The sequence below is a fragment of the Pseudophryne corroboree genome, chromosome 4 (genome assembly GCF_028390025.1).
Source record: "Pseudophryne corroboree isolate aPseCor3 chromosome 4, aPseCor3.hap2, whole genome shotgun sequence".
In the NCBI taxonomy this organism is placed as follows: Eukaryota; Metazoa; Chordata; class Amphibia; order Anura; family Myobatrachidae; genus Pseudophryne; species Pseudophryne corroboree.
The window spans coordinates 702,068,289-702,091,232 of NC_086447.1; the positions used below are offsets into that span (position 1 = coordinate 702,068,289).

A 22,944-nucleotide genomic window follows, 5' to 3' on the forward strand; every position below is an offset into this window, starting at 1 on the left:
TTGCAAAAGACTTGGGGGCAACTGAGTACTAGTGATATTATACAACTCTATGTTAAGCTATAAGGCTGCTGATGGCAGGCATATGTTACACTCCCAAGGGGAATACAGCCACAGCCTGGATAAAGTGGCTGAGGACATCTTGAACACATAGAATATTGCCAAAAAGCTTCCAGTCTTTACTGGCTCATATACTATTCATTGCGTTTATTGTCTTCTAATTAGAAATTCACACTTCTGTAAACCAGTTTATATTATAAAACACAGGGGCTAATACCAGGGCCGTCTTAACAGCAGTGTTGGCCCCTGGGCACAGCAATGCACTGGGGCCGCTAGCCATCCTCCAGCGGTAGGAGTGGGGGGTGCTATCAGCAGCAGCTTTGATGTCCCACGGGCGGTAGGGGGCGCTCAGCTTGTAGGACCTGGAGCAGTCATTTCTGCTAATTACTATTTTATTGCACAGATGGGGCAGGAGGGAGAACACTAAACTGTAGAAGGGGGCATTGGGCTGAATGAAGTAGCTCCGGTACATGATTTCCAGGGTGGAAGGGGGTGTTTAACACATAGGGGATGGGTGGATAGTGGAGTGTGCTTAATATTCATCATTTTCTAGTGGGAGGGCAGCTTGCTTGACTGCAGATACAGTACCTCAAGTATGCTGAAAATATATTTCTTAGATGTTCACCTTTCAGGAGGTACTGGGGACTTGGGGATCAGAGCCAGAGCAATCCACCAATGAAAATATAAAACTGCATATTAGGCGTGTGGAGCTGGACCAGGGACCAGCTGCTTGAAGGCTGATATCGCTGGTTCTGGGCATAGTAGAGACAAGCTGCCAGTGTCCACCAAAAGGGGAGAGTCCCAGCTTTTGGAGTATACCCTCAGAAAAAGCTGTGGGGGAAATGTAATAGGGTGTGAGAATCAGAAAGTGAGAGATTTGGGTAAAATTCTCCTGTTTTTTTAAAGTGGCAATCATTTACATGGCAAAACCAGGTTGATCTTGCCATGAAAATCATTGCCACTTTAAAAAAAATACAGGAGAATTTTACCAAAATCTCTCCCTTTCTGATTCTCACACCCTATTACATTCCCCCCTGTAAGTCAGACAGAACCTGAGATATCTAGTAGGAAGAGCAATTAACAGGCTTGGATGGGGACCACTGCTTTGAAGACGGATTTATCTGATTCCCCAGGGGCGATTTAAAAAAATCTGGTACCCCTGGAAAGAGGGGACCCTCAGCTATCAGTCTAAGGCCCTTATACTCCTGGGACCTTTGGGCAAGTGCCCATTGAGCCCATACAAAAAGACAGCCCTGACTAATACACAAATGGTCGCCAAATGCAGGCACAGTTTTCAAGTTGCAGCCAGCTATCTTATGATGTGTGTCAGTCATGAACAAGGGCCCTCATTCCGAGTTGTTCGCTCGCTAGCTGCTTTTAGCAGCAGTGCAAACGCTAAGCCGCCGCCCTCTGGGAGTATATCTTAGCTTAGCAGAAGTGCGAACGAAAGGATTGCAGCATTGCTACAAAAAAAATTGTGCAGTTTCAGAGTAGCTGCAGACCTACTCCTACCTTGCGATCACTTCAGACTATTTAGTTCCAGTTTTCACGTCACAAACACGCCCTGCGTCCGGCCAGCCACTCCTGCGTTTTTATCTGGCCCATCTGCGTTTTTACACACACTCCCCGAAAACGGTCAGTTACCACCCAGAAACACCCACTTCCTGTCAATCACTCAACGATCAGCAGTGCGACTGAAAAGCGTCGCTAGAGCTTGTGTAAAACTACATTGGCTTTTGTGAAAGTACGAGGCGCGTGCGCAGTGCGCCCCATACGCATGCGCAGAATTGCAGTTTTTTTGACCTGATCGCTGCGCTGCGAAAGAAAGCAGCTAGCGATCAACTCGGAATGACCCCCAAAGACATATGCATCTGTTTTCCGCCAGGCAAACATCACATACAGTTACATCTCACTTGCCCATGTTTTTAACTATTTTTTTATTTGAAATCTATCAGTCCACTATTAGAGATCAATAACCTGCTAAACCCCTATAATAAAGAGAACAAAATAAAAAATGTTTTGCTTAAACAAGCACAAAAATAAATATGTGTTTGAACAATGAAGAAATCCTCAGTCAGCTCAAAATTTGACATAGGAAATCACAAGTGGTTCGCTAGTGTTCGGGGCTATCATCATCCACTATTTTCACCTTCTTCTGACCACTCAAAAATACGTCATTATCAGTGTTCTGGCTTACATATGCTTGCAACTGTCCGGATACTACCTTATTATACTTGTCAAATTATGTCAAATGTACTAACTGGAGAAAGGGGGGAAACACTGTAAGTGCTAAGAAAACCCAAATCAATTCTCGATATGTACCAAAAGGATCAACAGCCTCCTTTGGTTGCAAGAGGTAAAGCATGCTTATCAGCACCAGCATATGCAACATTGGGAGTAATTCAGATCTGATCGTAGATGTGCTACATTTAGTACGTGTATGATCAGTTTCTCAGACATGCGGGGGGACGTCCAGCACAGGGCTAGTCCGCCCCGCACGTCCGCCCCACACGGGTGCAAAAGCATCGCACAGCAGCACCCGGCGAGTAGCTCCCTGCCTGCACGCTGGCAGGGGGCTACCCACCGCGTCCCGGGTGACGACACGCAGCCGCCATGGCCCACCCCGGCAACAGTCCGGACACGTTTGCATTGGTACGTTTGCCGTTGGCACACCCCCTCTCGCCCCACGACCGCTTCTGTCTATCAATCAGGAAGAGGCGATCGCAGCCCTGAGATGCTTTTAGCATCTCACTGAGCTCCTGGGGTGCGCACGTGCAGTACGGGCGCACTCCGCAAAGGGCTTAGGACTGTGATTAGGCCCTTTGGCAGCAAAGAAGATACAGGTATTATTACAAAGAGAAGGTATTTATCATCTCTGCTTTTATTACAGCTCTGATACCACCAGCAGCAGATGCCAATAACAGCTTCTCCTTACATGTAGAGTATGAGGGAACAGGAACAGGTCTAAAATGTAATCTGTCATTATAAATAAAGTTAGTTAAATTTTTGCTACTCTCAATTGTTCGTCACACCAAAAGCCTTCGTGACTTGCTCATGCTCCGCGTTCTCTGATGGCGCACAATGCGGTAGTGCAAATTTTGCTGAAGGGCCGAGAGCAGCGAGACTATTAGTAAATAAAGAGTAGTTGAATTGCTTTCTGCTTTTGCAGAAGCATCATTTACCTCAGCATAAATATCTCCTCCCTTAGTACATTCACCCCACAGATTTGCTCATGAGTAGCACAAATCTCTTTGGTTTAACATTTTGCACTTGCACAAATACATTAGGAGCACAATGTTTGGATAGTAACATAATTAATGAGATTTAAAAAAAAGGCAAATTGCCTATCAAGTTCAACCTGTTGCCCCAAGAATGTGCTCGCAAATAACTTCCAAGGGGTGTAGTATGGTATGCCGGCGGCCCTTCCAAGAAAGTCTAAGGAGTTTGAATGTCCACAGAAGCAGCAAAGTGCTGCTATCTCACCATCATACAACAGGCGTGCAGAGCCTACATGGCGCACTCTGTGTCTGGAACTGGCCCCCTCAGCAGCTACAGACTCATATTTACATAAAACATATTCTTTAAATTAATTTAGATTTGTGTATCTATCAAATTCGGGCCTCAGAGGATTTATTAAAAAATTATTATTATTATTAGTTAGAAATTGCATTAGGTGCCTGGGCCAATAGTCTTCCCTAATTGTGAGCCGAGGTGACTGATTTGAATATGCTCATAGTGATTCAGCTACCCATGGTTCCTACTGTTAACTGCTAGACTTGAATTAGTTTACATGATGTCATAATAACCATTGTCACCAGTTGTCTGTTACCTGTGTTAGGCAGAGAATAACCTATTCAGTCTGTGACAGTCACTGTAAGCAACCAGTGCCAGGCGAGAGCTGCAGATGCTATCTAACAAGGAATGTCAGGGCAAATGCTGCCACAAATATCTGATATAATGAGGACACTGTAGCACCTTACCTTATTCATCTCACTGAATAGATATGAGTAACTCTGGATATGGGACAGAACTAGTGTAATGTAATATAACTTGAAGATTGTCAGTGGTCAGTCATATGGGCTAAGAAACTCCGCAAATGTCAGTAAACAGTTGAATTTTTCCTCACCCACTTCAGCACACTCAGTATTAGTAAATGCTCTCTGCTTCACCACGATAAATACTGAAATATGGCTGGCATTTACTCCACGCCATCTGCTCACTAAGGGGGACATGTACTAAGCAGTGATAAAAGTAGAGAAGTGAGCCAGTGGAGAAGTTGCCCAAGGCAGCCAATCAACATTGATGAAACATTTCTAATTTGCATACTTTAAATGTATACAGAGTAGCTGATCATGGGCAACTTCTCCATTGGCTCCCTTCTCCAATTTTATCACTGCTTAGTACATGTTCCCCTAAGGTGTCTATTTCATGAACTAAAAATGTATTTTCTGGGGTGTGTGGAATGGACGTTGTGCTGTGCAGACCTGCGGCAGAGGGGCTCCAACAAACTGTGCCCAAAGTGCTGCTTCCAGACGTTCCCCCGGCTCCTGCTGTCCTCCTAAGGCCTGCCCAAGGCCGTGGGCAGCTTGTTGTGTGGTGCCATGCAGCCGGGTGGCTCTGTGTACCGCTCCGTGATCACGGCCTACCTCCAGATTGGAAGCCGGGGCCTTGAGTTTGGAGGTGACCCGGCGACTAGCTCCGGGACCGGAACGCGGCCGTGGCGGGACCCGTACGGCAGCCTGTGGATGCCTCTTTCACTCCCCACACAGCGGGGACCCGCTCCAGACCCCCAGGCACCTACAAACGAAGGAGGACTCTCTCTAAGAGCCCACAATCGCCAGGTACACTGTGAGGTTCCCTGCATGTACTACTGGTGACGGCCATTTTAAATGATATCAGGAAGCTCATATAACCTGCACTGAGTGAGCCCACACAGCAGCCTTGCTGTCTTCAGTTTCCTTTCAACATCTCTACCTGGGTCTTTTTTGAATCTGCCATCAGACTCAGCTATTTTCTGTCATAATATGTACTGCTGGCCCCTCTGGCTCAGGAGTGCAGTTTGTGCCTTTACCCTGTATATTGCTCTTACAGTGAGTGAAAATGTGATCCCTGACACAGCACAGCGGACATTTTAATACTGTTGCTGTGCACTGCTAGCTGGGGGACTGAGACCTGAAGAGAGGGCACTGGTACTGGACATCGCACAACACCCTGGAAGCCTGGTAAGCTGCCCTCCCCTGCTACATAGTGGCCTGGCTGCTGACCCCAGTGACCGGGAGACTGCACACATTTGCTTGGAGACCCGCCGATCCCTCTATAATGCAACCATAGTGTGGGGCTCTTTGCTACATCTGACGCAGCAGGGGTCCAAGGGTGTCCACATTTCAGGCTATAAGTTCCCTACCCCGACCTAGGAGCTGCTGGAAAAATGCTGACAGGCATCTGGACCGCACTCCTCTCTCCTACTTGGCTACTGCCATAATAACACAGCTGCTCCTGAAAAATGTTACTTCTGTTTAGCACGGATTTGTATTGCTAATACAATCCCCTGATTGCACCACTCTGCCGACCGGCGAGTCCTCCCGTTACTCTCTCTGACATCTGTAGTCGGGCTGAGCCATGACCCCCTGAGGCACCCAAACATTATGGGGCTTGGTGGCTGATGGCATAGCCCGGGTTACTCTCCATGCAATGGAGACTCCATAATCTGGACATGGAATGCTAACAATTTAATATTGTGACTTTCCCCTGTTTCAATGTATATCATTATGCATCGCATCTGCTGATGGGGAAAACTAAGAAGGGGGGGCAAACTCCTGCAGCCAAGAAATCTGGTGACAAATCACTACAATCTAATCTATTTCGATATTTTCAGCTGGAAATAGATTGCGAAGACACACGTGCATCATCATCGGTGTACGGTTCTCCTGGCGACACCAAGAAGATGGCTGGGGCTGACCCCCCCATTGTTGGATGCTGGAAGTGATGCCTCCATGGCCAATGTCTTAACCTACTTGCGTTCTCTTCCTACTAAAAAAGATTTACCTACCAAAAGAGACTTTCTGGATTTGGAACAAAAGATACGTGACACTGACAAATCTGAGATTTCCGTCCTCCAGGCCGATATTTCTCAAATATCCCATCAAGTTTCAGATATGGAGGATCAGGTAGACGAGGTCTTCACATTCCAACGGACACCCTTTGACACCGTCGCCCTCCAGGCTCAGGAATTGAAGGCGTTATGGCGGCACCAGGATGACCTTGACAACAGAGGCAGGAGAAACAACTTACGTGTTCGGGGATTACCTGAGGACGTACAAGGTTTGGGTAGAATTGATGCCCTCACTAAGATATTTAATGAGATTATAGATGCCAAACCGGACAATGTTATACTGTTCGATAGGGCTCACAAGGCGCTAAGGCCCAAAAGTCTTCCTTCTGAGGCTCCTAGAGACGTCATTTGCCGCCTTCATTATTATCATATAAAGGAGGAGATACTTGCTAAAGCTCGTAAGTTGAAATGATTAGAATTAAACGATACAGTAATTCATATCTTTCCTGATTTGTCGTGGCACACACTCCAGCAGCGTAGATCTCTCAAGCCCCTTACAGATGTTCTTAAAGGGAAGGGTATACGATTTTGCTGGGGCTTCCCATTCAATATACAAGCTTCTCATGAAGGTCGACAGGTCACACGACATACACCAAAGGACTTGGATAATTTTTGTTCTCCATTGTATATACCTAAACCTGTTTTGACGGATTGGACTCAATCACACCATTGTTTTCATCCTCCGACACCTCCTGCTCCCCGTGCATCGTTGACCTCTGTTTGCAATCAGAAACAGGGTATGACACGGACGCCTCCGGATCGTATTGATACTGGGACTTGAGTTAGATTGTTCTCCGTTCTACAGATGTCAGGGGGAATACAGTTTTCTGGGTCATGTCTGGGTCATGTCCGGTCCTTAGACGTATGGGAAAGTCTTGTAGGAGGCTCAATGCCACATACCTGGACCTCCCTCACACCAAAGATGATATCTTAGAGCTGCATTGCTTAGTTATTTTGCTTTACAATGATTACACACCCCTCCCTTTTTCCCCTTCCCTTTTTCCATTATTAGGATTACTATTTGATTTTGCTGCATTCTTTTGCCTATTTTATGTTTCTCGTTGAATGGAGTTGTCTGTCCCTGTTGCTTTACTTATGATATAAGGATACTTCTCTTATATGCTATTGGAGTCAACTGTTTACCTTTTAGTTCTATGTTGATTTATACATGTTCCTGGGTTGTGCTGTCGATACTGTGCCCCAGTTGGGTCTGACCGCCTGCCTGTTTTGGCTCTTAAGTCGTGGGTGTACGTTTCCTATGGCTTAACGGCGGTGAATCTACCATTTACAAAATGTATTGATAATGCCATGTAATTTTGTGTTTTTTGCACTGGATATTTTTTGTTCTTCTCTTTTTTGCTCTCTCTTTTTCTCTTTCCTTTGTTCTTCTGCGTCTCACCATCACGGCCCGATGTTTCCACTACAGCCTGACCATAGGCCCCCCTCACATGTTCGGTAAGTCGATGTTACCTCTAATATTCACTGTATGATGTAAACTCAAATTTATCACTGTCTTCTGCCCTTAGGTTGTGCTCCTTCAATGTGAAGAGGCTTAATATCCCTGAAAAAAGGTCTACCTTATTGCGAGAGCTCTGGGCTTAATGCATACATGTTGCGTTTATCCAAGAGACTCACTACAAATGTCAGGCCTCCCCAAAGTTAGGAAATTACTATTACTCACAGGTATTTTGCAGCAATAACCCTCTCAGTAAGTCCCTGGGGGTTGCGATCTTATTCTCACGTCGGCTCCAGATAACGGATATTTCTCACGTAGTTCTGGAAGACGGTCGATGTCAGGTTCTTAAAGATTTACCGACGCTGATCTGGATGCTTTGGATCAGCCCTTTACCATTGAAGAGCTAGAAGCAGCACTGGCAGCAATGCCAACTGGTAAAAGCCCGGGCCCGGACGGCTTCTTAGTTGGCTACTATAAAGCTTTTAAACGATCTTTACTGCCTCTTTTCTTGAAAGCATGTAATTCTATTTCTGCTGAGACAGGATTCTCTCCGCACGCCCTTGAAGCACATATAACTGTGATTCCAAAGGAAGGTAAGGACCCCGCCCAGTGCTCGAGTTACAGACCTATTTCTCTTCTGAATTGTGATATTAAGCTTTTTGCTAAATTGCTTGCAGGTCGCTTAGGCCGCCTTCTACCGTCATTGGTGCATGGGGACCCGGTGGGATATGTCTTAGGTAGAGAAGCTAAAGATAATATGTAAAAAGTTATTGATCCTGTTCATCTTGCTCGGACCGGGTCCTCCCATATGGTCCTTCTGTCCACCGACGCGGAGAAGGCTTTTGATAGGATCGATTGGCAATTCATGGAAGGTCTTCTCGGGCACATGGGTTTGGGTCCGACTTGCCTTAGCCGTATTTTAACTCTTTATAGATCTGCATCGGCTAGGGTTCGAGTGAACGGTGCCCTCTGAGATCCCTTTCTGATACGAAATGGCACTAGGCAGGAATGTCCGTTGTCCCCCCTTATATTTGTCCTTTGTATGGAGGCACTGGCGAAAGCCATTCGGGCCAATCTGAACATTCATGGGGTACAGGCTGGAAATCAGGAACATAAATTGGCATTATACGCAGACGACCTATTGGCCACTCTGACGGACCCAATAACTTCTCTCCCGGCTCTCATGCAAGAATTCCATAGGTTTAACCTGCTATCCAATTTTAATATTAACTTCACCAAATCAGTTGCCTTGAATATTTCAACCCCTACCCGAGTAATTGAAGGAAACCGGGATTCGTTCCCGTTTCAATGGCATCCTACCCAGCTAAAGTATTTGGGAGTTGTGTTGACTAAAGAAATCACTGATTTATATAGTTTGAATTTTCTCCCTTTGCTACAGAAGATTACCTCAGACTTTAATAAATGGTCTGCACTTCCACTTACTTGGTTGGGTAGGATCAATACGGTAAAGATGACTATTCTCCCTAAAGTTTTATATTTACTCCAAACTTTGACTATATCAGTACCTACTTCCTTTTTTACCATGTTGCAGTCCTCTGTTGGTCGTTTTATTTGGGGACGGAAGGGGCACCGACTTTCTCAATCCACATTGACCCATACTCATACTGAAGGCGGACTACAACTGCCTCATTTTATCAGTTATTACCACGCAGTACATTTGTCCAGAGTTATTGAAATGTCTAGATTCCCCTCCACTAAGCAGTGGCCACTAATTTCTGAAGCGGCTGCTGGTACCCCATCACGCATTCTCCCCTGGCTTCAAAAAATTCTGCGCGTGAAACATTCTACCCTTGACCCAACCCTTAAGTTATGGAAGAAATATAGACATATGGACCTCTTTAGCCCGGGCCCTTCATTGCCGACACCTTTACTGTTTAACCCGGACCTGCCTTTTAGCCCCCTTTCCTTATCTCCTCTATCAGCTTGGGCTACAGCCGGGATTTCTCGTTTGAGCCATCTGATAGGTTCGGCCGGACTCCACTCCTTCGCAGATTTGCAACAAACCTATGGTTTACCGCCCAACTCTTTCTGGGCCTATCTCCAAATTTGACATTACTTAGCTGCATTGCCGGCCCGTGCGATGGGGTGGAAGTTGACGACGTTAGAATCCTTCTGTCTTTCTGAAACTTCGCCACAACATGTAATATCTTTACTGTACAGACACTGTCTTGCTAGTATTCTTTCCCAACCCCTACCGTTTGTTATGGCTTGGCATGAGAATATGGGTAAAGAGTTGACCTCGGAACAATGGTACCGTGTCTTTCAGTTTACTTTTGCTAGCTCACCTTCACTCCAAGTACTTGAAACACAGTATAAGATTGTTTCGAGATGGTATCAATGCCCAGACCAGATTCACCAAATGTTTCTGAGTGTATCGGAGCTTTGTTGGAGGTGTGGCCATTCTCTTGGCACTCCTTGCCATATTTGGTGGCGGTGCCCGGGGTTGACTGCCTTATGGCAGCGAGTCCAGTCTATCACTAGGCGAATTACAGGATTCCCAGTGCCAGAGACTCTTGAGTTCTGGTTACTTAACTTAATAGATCTCCCCCTATGCCAATTCAAAAACTCTCTATTGCGGCACTTAATGAACGCTGCTAGGGCCACCATTCTGTGCTTTTGGAGGTCTCACATATCCCCTCCTGTTTCTAAATGGTTTCAGAGAATCGGCTTTTACATGGCAATGGAAGATCTAACATAATCTTTCGAACTATCCACATCTCGGTTCACGGCCACATGGTTCGACTGGCTTCAATTTAAGGAAACACAGGAATACCAGACCTCCAGTATATGTTACTCTCTCCCTCCACGACACCTTAGGGTTGTGATGGTGATGGCAGTTCTCCTCTTTCTTTATCATCCACTAGGGGTCACTGGAGTACTCTTGGGATATGGACGGGCGTAGCCGAACAAAGGCACTGAATATTCAAATTTAGGACTCTCCCCCCCCTCCATATCCCCGAGTACCTCAGTGTACTCTCTCAGTGTTTTTTCGGTGCTCACAGCACGAACATCGGCTTGTGGGAAGAGCCCACATTTGAGATTTTATTTTTCTTTTTACTTTTTATTTTACACTTCCCTTCCCCAGTTCTTGAAAAACATGGGTCCGGGATGGTGCCGCTGCAAGGCAGCGTATGGCGTGTCGGTCCTCACAAAGAGCACCCTCACAGCCACAGGCGCTACAAGGCAGCGCATGGCGTGTCGGTCCTCACAAAGAGCACCCTCACAGCCACAGGCGCTACAAGGCAGCGCATGGCGTGTCGGTCCTCACAAAGAGCACCCTCACAGCCACAGGCAGACACTGTCTCATACTGCAACTGGACAGAGCTTACGGAAAGAAGCCCCGTCACAGCCAGGATGAAGCACCGTCACAATCTGGACGGAGCTTACAGGAGTGCGACACTACAAGGTATGGTGGGGTCAGGGCGGTCAGCTCACGCTGCCGCCCTGCTGTGTGGGGAAAGCCTTTATTGTTTACCGCCGCTTTGCCCGCCGCTTACAGCGCGCTCATTAGCAGGATACCCCGCTGAACGAAGAGAGCGGCCGCACGTCACTCACAGACGCCGGCCGCTCTCCCAGCCACTGTACGAGAACTCTGCCACTGTAGAACGTATCCGAGCGGCCGCACGTCACTCACAGACGCCGGCCGCTCTCCCAGCCACTGTACGAGAAGCGCCGCCCAAGCAGCCACTCTGCGTACCCGTGTCTAAAGCTCCGAGCGGCCGTACGTCACTAAAGACGCCGGCCGCTCTTCCAGCGCTGCACCCGGCCACTGCTGTATGAGGCGCCGCCCGTTCTTCCGGAGGGCTCCCCGGCGCAATATAGCAGCGCTCCCCGGGTTTCCCTAGGCTCCCTGCACTCGCTTCCGCTGCACAGGGGGGAGAAGCCAAAAGCTACATCACAAGCAGCGCGGCTGCAGGGGGGTGACGGTGAGTAAAGCCCATAGCAGCAGCAAAGGCTGCATGGGTTAAGAGACTGCTCAGTTTTAAATAAGAGACTGCTCAGTTTTAAACAAGTTATTGGAAATAATACAATTCACTGCAGGCAGTGTTGAGTAAAGCCCATAGCAGCAGAAGGCTGCATGGGTTAAGAGACTGCTTAGTTTTTAAACAGTTAATGGAAATTTTAACTGGAAGGCTAACTAAAGCATAAGGCTGCAAGATAATGTATTGTAAACTGCATGGATTTTACTGTATAATAGACCTGTAACTGTAGAATAGGCTATTAAGCCTATATTTAATGTATAATAGGCTATTAAGCCTATATTAACACTGCAGCAGGTAACCTGTCCTGTGATTTTCAGTGGAAGCATGGCATGACGGTCATTTTAATCATTGCTGTTCTTCCAGTTTATAATTCCAGAACATTCCGCCCATACACCTATACTCCACAAGGAGGCGCAGGGGTGTTAGTGGGAATTTTTTTGGTTCAGTTTTCACACATGTAATCTGTATTTCTACTTAATTCTAGAACATTCCTGCCCTACATCTCTAAGCCACCAGAGGCGCAGGGAAGTTAGTAGGAATTTGGTTCGGGTTTCATATGCCCATGTGAACTGCTTTTCACATAAAGAATACTTTGGTTTCTCTTCATATCGAATAAATCTTTCGTTTTTTGCTAAAGATTTTCATAGAGAGAAACAAGCTTGAGTTTCATATGAATATGCTGTTCAGCAATAACATATATATATATGACACATAATAACTTCATTAAGTCGTGCAAGTGTCTGTCTATTGTCTATTATGGTGTCTGTCTACATAGCGAGTAAGGCTATAGTGCAGACTAAAAATAATTTTAACAAATCCTATGTTAACATTGGCAATTCGGAGTCTCGGAATGACTCCGCCAGCTCTAACAAAAGACAGTCTTTCCAAAGGGTCAATTTCCCTTTGGGTACCAGAGTGTTTATTTCACTGGTCTTATAATTTAATGCACGATTCTATGTCAAATTTCACACCGATAACTACGAGTGAGAAGGGTACATTAGTCCAGCACTCAGATAGTGCGGGGGGTTTTTTAACAACCATACATAATCGTTTCCAAAAGGACGCGATCCGCCATTGGTAGATGATTTTCTGTCAAACATTATAAAAACCCAGGATACATTTGGGTCACTAGAAATGACGATCACTGTTAAAAGAAGCTGCAGAGTCTATCTGTAAAGCTTCTGCTAACGCCGGTTACTTTCATTGTCGCTAGTTCAGCGCGACAAGGCCAGAGCTTGTTTGCTCCTAAATTTGATATACTTGTAACGGCGTTTTATCCCTTTATGCTATTCAGCCATTACCGCATACAGTATACTTGTAACGGCGTTTTATCCCTCTATAAGAAACAGTCACGCCTTGTAACGACAGGACGTTACAGTCAGCAAGCCAGTGGTTTGATGACCTCTTTTACAATTGTGGAAGCGCGTCTTTACATGTTACATTTGCGAGGTTTCATGACTTCAACTCATGCATGTCTCAGCTATTTACAGCTTAAAGGACAAGACTGCCTCTGTCGAACGGGTTGGCAGGTTGCCATTTACTCTTTGCTGATTTATAAACCAGGCAGTAGTACTCCAACAGAGTCAGAGTTACTTATTCCCCTCTGTTTGAGCAAAACCAAACAGCTCCGTTGCAATATCAATCAGCAAGTCTCTTACTACAGTTGGAAAATGGATTTTCTGCGGTTAGTATTTGCTTATTGGAGCCACAAAATTGCATAATTGCATTTAATCTTCACAATGCGTATTTACCCATTCCGGTTTGTTCATCACAGGTTCTAGCGTTTGAAATCGCCACAACCATTAACCATTTCAGGTCTACCGTTTCTTATCGCCTCGGTTATTTACCAAGGTGATGTTGGTGATGATAGCTCATCTCACATAAGAACTCTGTCTCAACAGAGTTTCTCTATCTTAGATGATCTACTCATAAGAACTCTGTCTCAACAAAGTTCCTCTAACTTGCGTTACTAAGTATACGGCGGTAGCAGATCAAGTTCAAAAATAATCGCATCTAATTCCGTCTAAACGATGTCAATTCCTAGGTAAGATTATATATACGGTAAATCAAAGACTTTTACCTACTACACCAGCAAGAACAAATGTACAGCTAGTAATTACTGCAAAACACGCACACTAGCGGTACATTGGTGTATTCAACTATTAAAAATAATGATGTGTTTCCAAGCGATTTAGTCGCCGCCCTTCACTCGCGTGTCCCACAGAGGGGCGAGGGGGTATATACTCTGGACTACAGTCGCAGAGGTTCAGGAGTTGTAGTTAAATAAGTTCAGCGACAAAGGTTCTAAAATCACGACAGATTGCTGTCAATAAATGTCCTGGAACTACGTGCATTTTACAATGCAATACATGCTTCGCTTTCAGTCTAACCAGGGACAGTCAGACAAGGCAACGGCAGTTGCATACACAACAACCAAGGAGAACCAAGAAGCCGCATGGCAAGGCGGCAGGTAACTCAAATCCTCAAATGACTCAGAACACCATTATGTGAAAATGTCAAGAGATCATTCCATAAGTGGACATCTCTTAGACAGATGATCTCACCCGTCAGGATTTGGATCCTGAAAACTGGACATTAAATCCAGAAGTGTTCATATGTGAGTCCACAGAAGGGGGTTACCCTCAGGTATACATGATGGCATCTCGCCACAATTACAAAAGCTCAGTATGTGTACAAAACAACAGATCACAAGGGCAGTGGCGATGGAGTCTCTCACATTCAGGTGGTCATTCAGCATCGTGTATCTGGCTCCACTATTTTCCGCTAATTTCTCCGTTGCCAAAACGGATCACAAGACAGTTCGTCACAGTCATACTGGTGGTATCTCAGGGGTTTCGGAGAAGTTTGCTTCTCGAATTTCCAAGGAATACTTGCACACGATCTTGGCCCGCTCATAATACGTTCAACCTGTTATATCAGGGAACGTTCTTTTACCCATGGTTACCTATGTACCTATTATCTATGTACCGCAGCTGCGGTTGACGGCCGCCCTCTTAAGAAATAGAGCATTACAGTATCGGTTATACCAACCATGTTAACTAGTAAGCCGCTTAAGGCAGCTCATTATTACAAAATTTCGTGTGCTTACATAGGTTGTAAACCTCGGAAGTTTCCAACATCATCCTTCAAGTTACCCGTATTCTGTTAAACGGGGTGGGATGGAAAACTGCGTTAATCTGCACTAAGAGTGCAGGTATCTGTGTGGTAAACTTATTTTCAAAGATGTTTGCCTCTATTTGCGTCTGGACACATCTTTCTACAAGGTGTCATCAAAGTTCAGACTCTATTTATCCCACCTACAGCGCCAGGCGACTTGAGGTTGGGTTCAGATTTCTTACAGTTTTCATATTTTGGACCCTTTCAACAAATGGGAATTAAGTTTCTCACTTTGGAAAACATTTTTCTTATAGCCTTGGCTTCTAGCCTTGGCTTTGGCAAGGGTTTGTTTCATATTTGGGTGCCTTGTATTCCAAGACACCGTATTTGAGTTTTCTCATGACAAAGCAGATTTTCGGACGAATTCCGCTTTCGTATTCTTCACATCAATAATAGTGGTTTCTGTGTGGACAGCACATTCTAGAATTCTGAATGTGGTACACGCATTACGCGTTTATATAGGTCCCGAACGTCTACAGTAGGTGATATGAATACGTTGTTTGTTCTCTATGATACTGCCAACTGGGGTTAGCCAGTTTCTCAGCAGACATTATCCAGTTGGATAATAATAATGACTACAAGTCAGGCTTACTTTAAGGCTAAGTTACAATCGCCTACGTCAGTAATAGCTCATCCCACAGGTTCTGTGGGAATGTCAGACCCAGCGGGTCGTGGAGCGTCTACGACGCGGCTACATAGCCTTTAGTGCACCACGTTTGTGCACGTTTACACGTTATGAATGGTGGCGCCATCAGCATCTGGCTTTGGCCTGCCTACTGTTACAAGTATCAAACAGCTCTCCCGCCCACGAGGGAAGCTTTGGTACGTCCCAAGAGTACTCCAGTGACCCCTAGTGGATGATAAAGAAAATAGGATTTTGGTACTTACCAGGTAAATCCTTTTCTTTGAATCCATAGGGGGCACTGGACGCCCACCCAGAGCAGTTTTACCTGGGTTGTTTTAAGCTCAAGGGAGCTTAGTGAACACGTTTAACTTGATTGTTATTAAGCTCAGAGGAGCTTATGGTAACACATTTTCACCGATTGGTTCAAATTATAAAGTTCTATCGGTTATGGTGTCAACTGTTTAGTTGACAGTAAGGTTATGGGTCAACATTGTTGTTGTCCGTTATGTTATAGGTATTCTCCATTGTCAACCTCTCTATATAGTTCCTGTTCGCTCAGTAAAAAACACTGAGAGAGTACACTGAGGTACTCGGGGATATGGAGGGGGGGGAGAGTCCTAAATTTGAATATTCAGTGCCTTTGTTCGGCTACGCCCGTCCATATCCCAAGAGTACTCCAGTGCCCCCTATGGATTCAAAGAAAAGGATTTACCTGGTAAGTACCAAAATCCTATTTTTTTCTTTTTCCCTTTTCTTGCTTTATCTATGCTCTATTTTTCTTTTTATTATTATTTGTACTGTAGGACAACCAATACTGAATCTAGCGCTCTGTCACTCCAATCAATATGCTGCCAGTAACATAGGGCTACTCACCCCTATTAGATTAAAAAATCAAACAAGCAACAAAAAAACTAGTGTTACAGCGCATATGGATTAGAATTTATAAGGGTCTTTTTATTAAAAAACATATATATATATATATATATATATATATATATATATATATAAAAAATATGCAATTTATACCACCGGCCGGTCAATATACCTTTACAATGATTATTTCACATATGAACTGGATGTAACATATATTGTAACAAGTTACTCTATATCCACTTAAAATTTCTTAACAACACCTATTGTAATGGTTAAAATGTAACTTATCCAATATTTACTGAGGCTGAATAATACACACAATGTTCTTTTCTGTGGGGCTATATAACAGTCACTTTGATGAAAAAATGATGAAATAAAGTTATTCCTCACATAGAATGCGGGTATATGCGCTTTATATAGCCACAGCCTGTTAATAATATGAGCCAATGCTCCCTCTAAAAGCGTGTCTGGCCAGACATTTATGCAGTGCGGTCTCACCACTCCTGTGTATGGATTATTTCACCCAGAATGTCCTCCCCGGCTGCTGGTGATTTCAACCTTTATCGTGCAGTCATCTCTGGGGGATCATAAGAAAAGGTGAAGAATTCCAACTACAACCTGCTGGAGTGTACGTGTTGGTTGTCGAGACCTCCGGATAGTGGTATGTATAGCAATTTAAATGAGTAGTTGACGCGTTTCCCCGCCTCCCTCCGGGCTCAGCGGCTTCATCAGAATGAATGTAGTGTCTCCCTTCTCTTCATTTAAGCTGAGTGCTAGATTGTCAGCCCGCCCATCATGCTGACGTTTCAGTCTCCTGGGCATTTCAAGCCTCGTTTTGGCTATGGAGCGCATATCGGCTTTCAGGTGTATAGCGGCTTCGGGACTTCTCCTGATTTCAGTCCCATCTGCAATCGATCATTCATTAGCTGTGTCCAAAGCACAGTGCAGGTGCCTAACAAATTAGTAGAGGATTTCATACACAGCCCTCAGATAACAAAACCTTCTATCTACATTTTAAAAGATTTATAATCATTTCCTTATGGAATGTAAAGGAGGACAACATTCACTTCAAAAACCACACTAATGGCTAAATATTACTACAATATCAATATGACAATAAATATGACATTTATATTTATATATATCTCTAGGAGACATGTAAAAAACATAAAAAGAGTGCATCTCAGCACGCATAGATTGTTCAATCAATCAATTCAGGTGTATATATATATACACATAAAAAGGGGGGGGGGGGTCTACACCCGTGTCAAAGTTTGTCTAAATCATCCACAAAGAAGGGAGATTACTAAACTATTCATATGTAGCTGTTATTTATCTATAATTTATCCTTTTACTATATAAATACGAAGAGAGGTATATATGGAAAATAAACATTTCTATAATCCTAATGTATGTATACATGTATATATTCTCTTTACTAGCTTCCATCTAAATAGTCTATAGCAGATCTGATATCCAATATATTCAATATCCAATACATATTTCCGTGCGTCCGTGTGAACAGATACACACATGCATCCACACCTAAAGTGTGTGCACACGTATGCCTAAATGTCCACACAGACACTAAGGGAAAAGGAGATCTAACCGTGTATGTCATAATAGACCATAATAGACATAAAGGAGTACATATATGATACATGAAAATAGAGAGAAACAAAAGATAATGTGTAGCACAGATCATTGTTTTTAAGGATCAAACTATAAATTCTCTTTTAATGCTACCAAGGCAGAGGATATTAATCCAATCAAAAGGGAGGACAGGGGGAGGAAACAGGAGAAGGATAGACATAATCTCACAAAGGGAGGGGGAGACATGATGTGGCTCTAAATGTTATTTAACTCAATGGCGTCATTGAGTCCATTCGGGACCATGGAATCTAATCTAAATATCCAGAACGCCTCACGTCTACACAGTCTCCCAAACCTGTCACCCCCTCTATATGTTTTCTTCACCTGTTCAATCGCCATCACTGATACACTTTTCATATCACCATTCTGGCATTATGTAATATGGTTTGACAAGGGATGTAGTTTATTACCATTCTGTATATTTCGTTTGTGCTCCATGTATCTAACGTGGAGCGTACGGGTCGTTCGTCCCACATATTGTTTCCCACATTTGCAGCTCAAAATATAGATGACATAGGAAGATTGACAGTTTAGAAAGTCCTTAATTTCAAATCTAGCCCCAGAGGTGAAGGAGGAGAATTCTATAGTTTTCCTTGGCGAGTTGTTACACATGAAACATCTACTATTCCCACACCTATGGTAACCCACAGGTTTCTTTGGAAGCCACAGTTTATCCATAATTGGTTCTTTTGCCATTATAAAATGATTGCAAAATATGTAACAAATTTTCTCACTGGGACAGCCCTTCACTACAAGGAATTTCCCAGCTTTTCATATTTTTAAATACGGTGCTATTTTATAGTGAAAAAAAGTCATTTGTTATTTCACTCTAAGCTTTCCTTTGTAAATAGACCCATTAGTACATTTTCTCCATAGACACGGAAAACTTCATAGGCGATAGGATAGTTTTTCCAGTTATGTGTAAACTATGCCAGCTTACACAGAACTCACTTGGCACCAGCACTTTAGTGTGGAACTTCACGTGGGATAAGCATCTCCTCTTCACAAACAGAAATGTAAATGCTTAAAAGTCAGATTTTCTAAAGCTGATCCGGCTCTTTCATTCTGGTTAATTACATGTGCTGTCGATAGGAATTGATGAACATGAAACAACTTGGCCCAAACCCATCTTCATCTTAAATAAAGCACTAAGGTGCTAATTCTTCACTTGAGGTAGCAGTGTTTTGTGTACTGAGGTTAGCCAATAACACTAATGGCTGCCATCCTTAGCATTATTTTGGCAGGTTTTTTTTCTACTACACGTCTGCAGATAAAAACCCTGAAAACTGTATAATATATACTAAATAACTCAATAACCAGTGGGTGAAGCACTGACAAAGTGCTTGTTAAATTTATCAAAGATTGTTAGCTGGGCTGGGCTGGTTTTTGCCTTTCCTGGAACCATGGGAAAAAACAAAAACAAATGGACCCTTTCACCCTTTTCATATTTTTATATAACATATTCTTAAACTGAAATTAAATTTCTGTATCCCCCGATTTCTGGCCTCAGTGGAAATGTGTTTTATTATTTTTTGGAAATTTTAGGCCCTGCAACATTTGGGACCTGCATTGGGTGCCTAGGCAGGGCCGGTTATAAACCTTGTGGCGCCCAGGGCGAAAGTTTCTTTTGCCCCCCCCACGGTTAAAAAGAGTTTGTGCGTGCCGAAGGCGCGCGTTCAAAAATAGGGGCGTGGCTTCTTCATAGTGTCAAAGTCGAAAAATATCATGAATCACATGCCTTGTACTAACCCCATGCACATGCCCGCTGCACGTGCACATGCCCTGCCGTGCGTGCGCATATTCGCATAAAAGAGCTTCTACGGCCGTGCGCTTTGGCGCGTGGTATGCGCATTTACGGTACAGTTTGTGAGCGTGTAGCGGGCGACTAGATCATAGCATATTTAACCCATATAGTGTGTTTTATAGATAATATTCCCCTTAACAATGTCAGCAAGTATGTTTAGTTTAAACGGTTCTTGGACAGAGAGATTCCTCTTTGCATGACAGGAAGGGTCAGATAAAGGTTGAACGGTGGTGTCTAGTATCCAGCTGTAGAGTATTTTAAGGGTAACATTTCGGTGTTAGTTAGGAAAAGATCGCTCACTCCTGCGTATAGTTATGTACAAAAGTAGTTTATGGACATTAATTGTATTTTGCTGTTTATTACACATGCGGGGGGAATCCTGAGGATACCTCCCACCTGAGCAGTTGGAGAAAGACACAGCCCACCTGTTCGAACCCACCTATGACCTTTTGTTATAATGCAGAGACACATTCCTGTGTCCAATGAACCATGAGATTATAGGGACCATTGTATTGTTACTGTATGCTGTGTATATAAAGACCACCATTGCCTGTCCAGTCACTCACTCTCTCAAAAGGCTTTCTCTTTGAATGCTGAGGGCTGGAATCCAGGACGCGCTTGCGAATCATCCCCATGTATGTATATTTCTCTGTAGCCATTTTGTTTGCCATTGCTCATGTTATTCTCTGTTATTGTGTTAGATTTTGATGTTAGTTTGTAGTGTATGATATGTATTGTTTAACCTTTTATTAGAATCTATCCACAGTGGCCTTAGAACCATGTGGTTTTCAAATACAAATCAGTGCTGTGTTGTCACTTTCCTGCCAGGGTTTTTTTTTAAAGTGGTTTAACCTGTTTAAGGTGTATAAGCATTGTTAAGGTGTATAAGCATTGTTAAGGTGTATGCACTGCTGATACTTTGTATCACCAGCGCTACTTAAAGTTTAAAGGTATAGTGCTTTGCTGCTAAGGTTTAAAGTATAAGCATATCCTTACACTGTTTCATTACTTAAGGTTTACTGTATATCATTCTGTGAGCGTCTGTGCCGCTCGTGTCTTGCGCCCTCGGCCTAGCGTCTGCTACGCTAAGTGCGTACCCTTACGGTACTCACTGCGCCAATTGCGTACTTAATCCATAATAAGTATATAGCTTACGTTTAAAGGTGAAATTTGACATTGTCAATTGGGGGACTCATCCGGGCCTCCTCATATCCGCAACCTAGCGGAACCAGGCAGACTTTATCCATCAGCAAAGGGCGGGAAGGTAGTAACCCTTGTTAGCCGTTTGGTGGTTGGGGATACAGTAGTGCTGATTAGATAAGCGTCTGCTCCGCTTGGTTTGTAGGGATGCTGGTGGGATCCGGAACCGAAAGGTAAGAACGTTAAGCTATTGTCTTTTAAATCTGTTTTAATTTCTGTTTGGTGCCAACAGCGCACGCAACACATGTAACTCACGCACACACCTGTACTCTGCATATCTGACCATATTGTTGCAAAACAAGGTTCAAATGAGTCATATTGTGTTTGATTCAGATTGGATTGCTTATCTGTTTAAGTAGGTTTAAAAGTATATTTAAAAGTTGCTGCAAAAGCCTTGATATAGTGTTTTTTTTTAACTCAGGCCTAAAATAACTTCAGGGGCTTGCATGGTGATTTTTTTTTGTGACAAAGGAAGCCGCATGGTCTGTCCTCCATTTTGTGTAACCCTCATGGATGTGGAAGGGGGAGGAGCAGCGGCCATTTTTGGAAGGTCAATTTTTCCCCTAAATAGCTGATTTTCAGTCTGCTCAGGAATAATCAGCCGTCCTTGGTCAAGAAGAAATCACCATTTATGAGTTACCAATGCATTTATTTAACCCATGCCATAGTCAATTACAAATAGATTCAGATGGGGTTTAATAAAAGTTAATAGTAAGATTAATATTTGATGTAAGAACGACACACAGATATAAAACAAAGTTGTTGTTTTTTTTTTCTTCTTTACCCCTAGGATTCTGTTAAATACTGCTTGTTGTAAGATAAGCCATTGAAATGCAAATTAACCTGTGCAACAGCTTTTTTTCCTGGCAGTGAAAGGCCACCTTCACAGACAGTCAAAGGCACATTCATATGCAAATTAGAGGAGTGATTGGGTCTCGGGAGACCAGTGAATAGTACATAGATATAATATTATAATTATGTGTGTGTGTTTATATTAATGTATGTTCTGCAAGATAGCTATCCAATATGAATCATACTATTGGAAGTATTGATTACTAGATTAATTTAGAATTGTATTTTGTGTATTCTGCATATCTATTCACTTGTTGCCATTAGCATTGATTATTAGATACATTTTGACCTGTGCTGAAAAATTTGCTGCTATTTAGGTAAAAGTAAAACTAATACTTAAGGGAGTAATTGTAAAACACGCACGCAGCCTGACCCAGTTATAAAGGTTATACAGGAGATACTGTGTGGTGCTTGGTAAACGATTATAGTTAAATATCGTTTGCATTTATAGAAGCGTGTTATTTGTGTTACTGTGGAGTATCCGGCCTGTGTACACGTGTCTCTGACTGCGTGCGAGACAGAGTACGCAACGCAAAGGCCTACACACGTGGCATATATTACGCAACGTGCGTACGGATACGCCCACTAAATACAAATCACACGATAGCATTGTTTTAGTTTAGGCGATACGGTAGCCACGCGATAATAGCACAAATTGTTCAGTTTCCAATATTTAGTTTAAATACCTTACTTTACTGTAGTACCTCTGGGGAGAGCTATCAGTTTACGGGAAATTATTTTTCTGATCAGAAAACTATAGAATGATAGTGTGGGCTGAAAAAGGTATGAGTGTATTGAATCCCGCTTGGTGGTCTTGGTGATCTTGGTGAAGCTTGGTGATCTTGATGAAGCTTGGTGAAGCACGGTCTAGGTGAAAACGTGCGACGAAGAGTGATAAGAGTTTTCGTGTTATTACGCTCCAGCTGTTGTGGAGCACAGTAGGAAGACTCCAATGATCCTACCATTTATGGACAACAGGTGTCTATAAGTGGTACGATTGGACCGCACGGTTGTAGGTGTAAAACCATGACGCAATGTGATATGAGGTCGCATATTCATGCGTAAATTGCCCTCATATGTGTTGTAGGGAACGCATGCAAGCGTGATTTGTGTAAAATAAAGGAAGAGAAT

General features: G+C 43.6%; 1 pseudogene; it reads left to right on the forward strand.

Moving 5' to 3' along the window:
- The first annotated feature begins 12,216 nt into the window (after window positions 1–12,216).
- LOC134913561 (U5 spliceosomal RNA) lies at window positions 12,217–12,324 on the forward strand (annotated as a pseudogene).
- The last annotated feature ends 10,620 nt before the right edge of the window (window positions 12,325–22,944 follow it).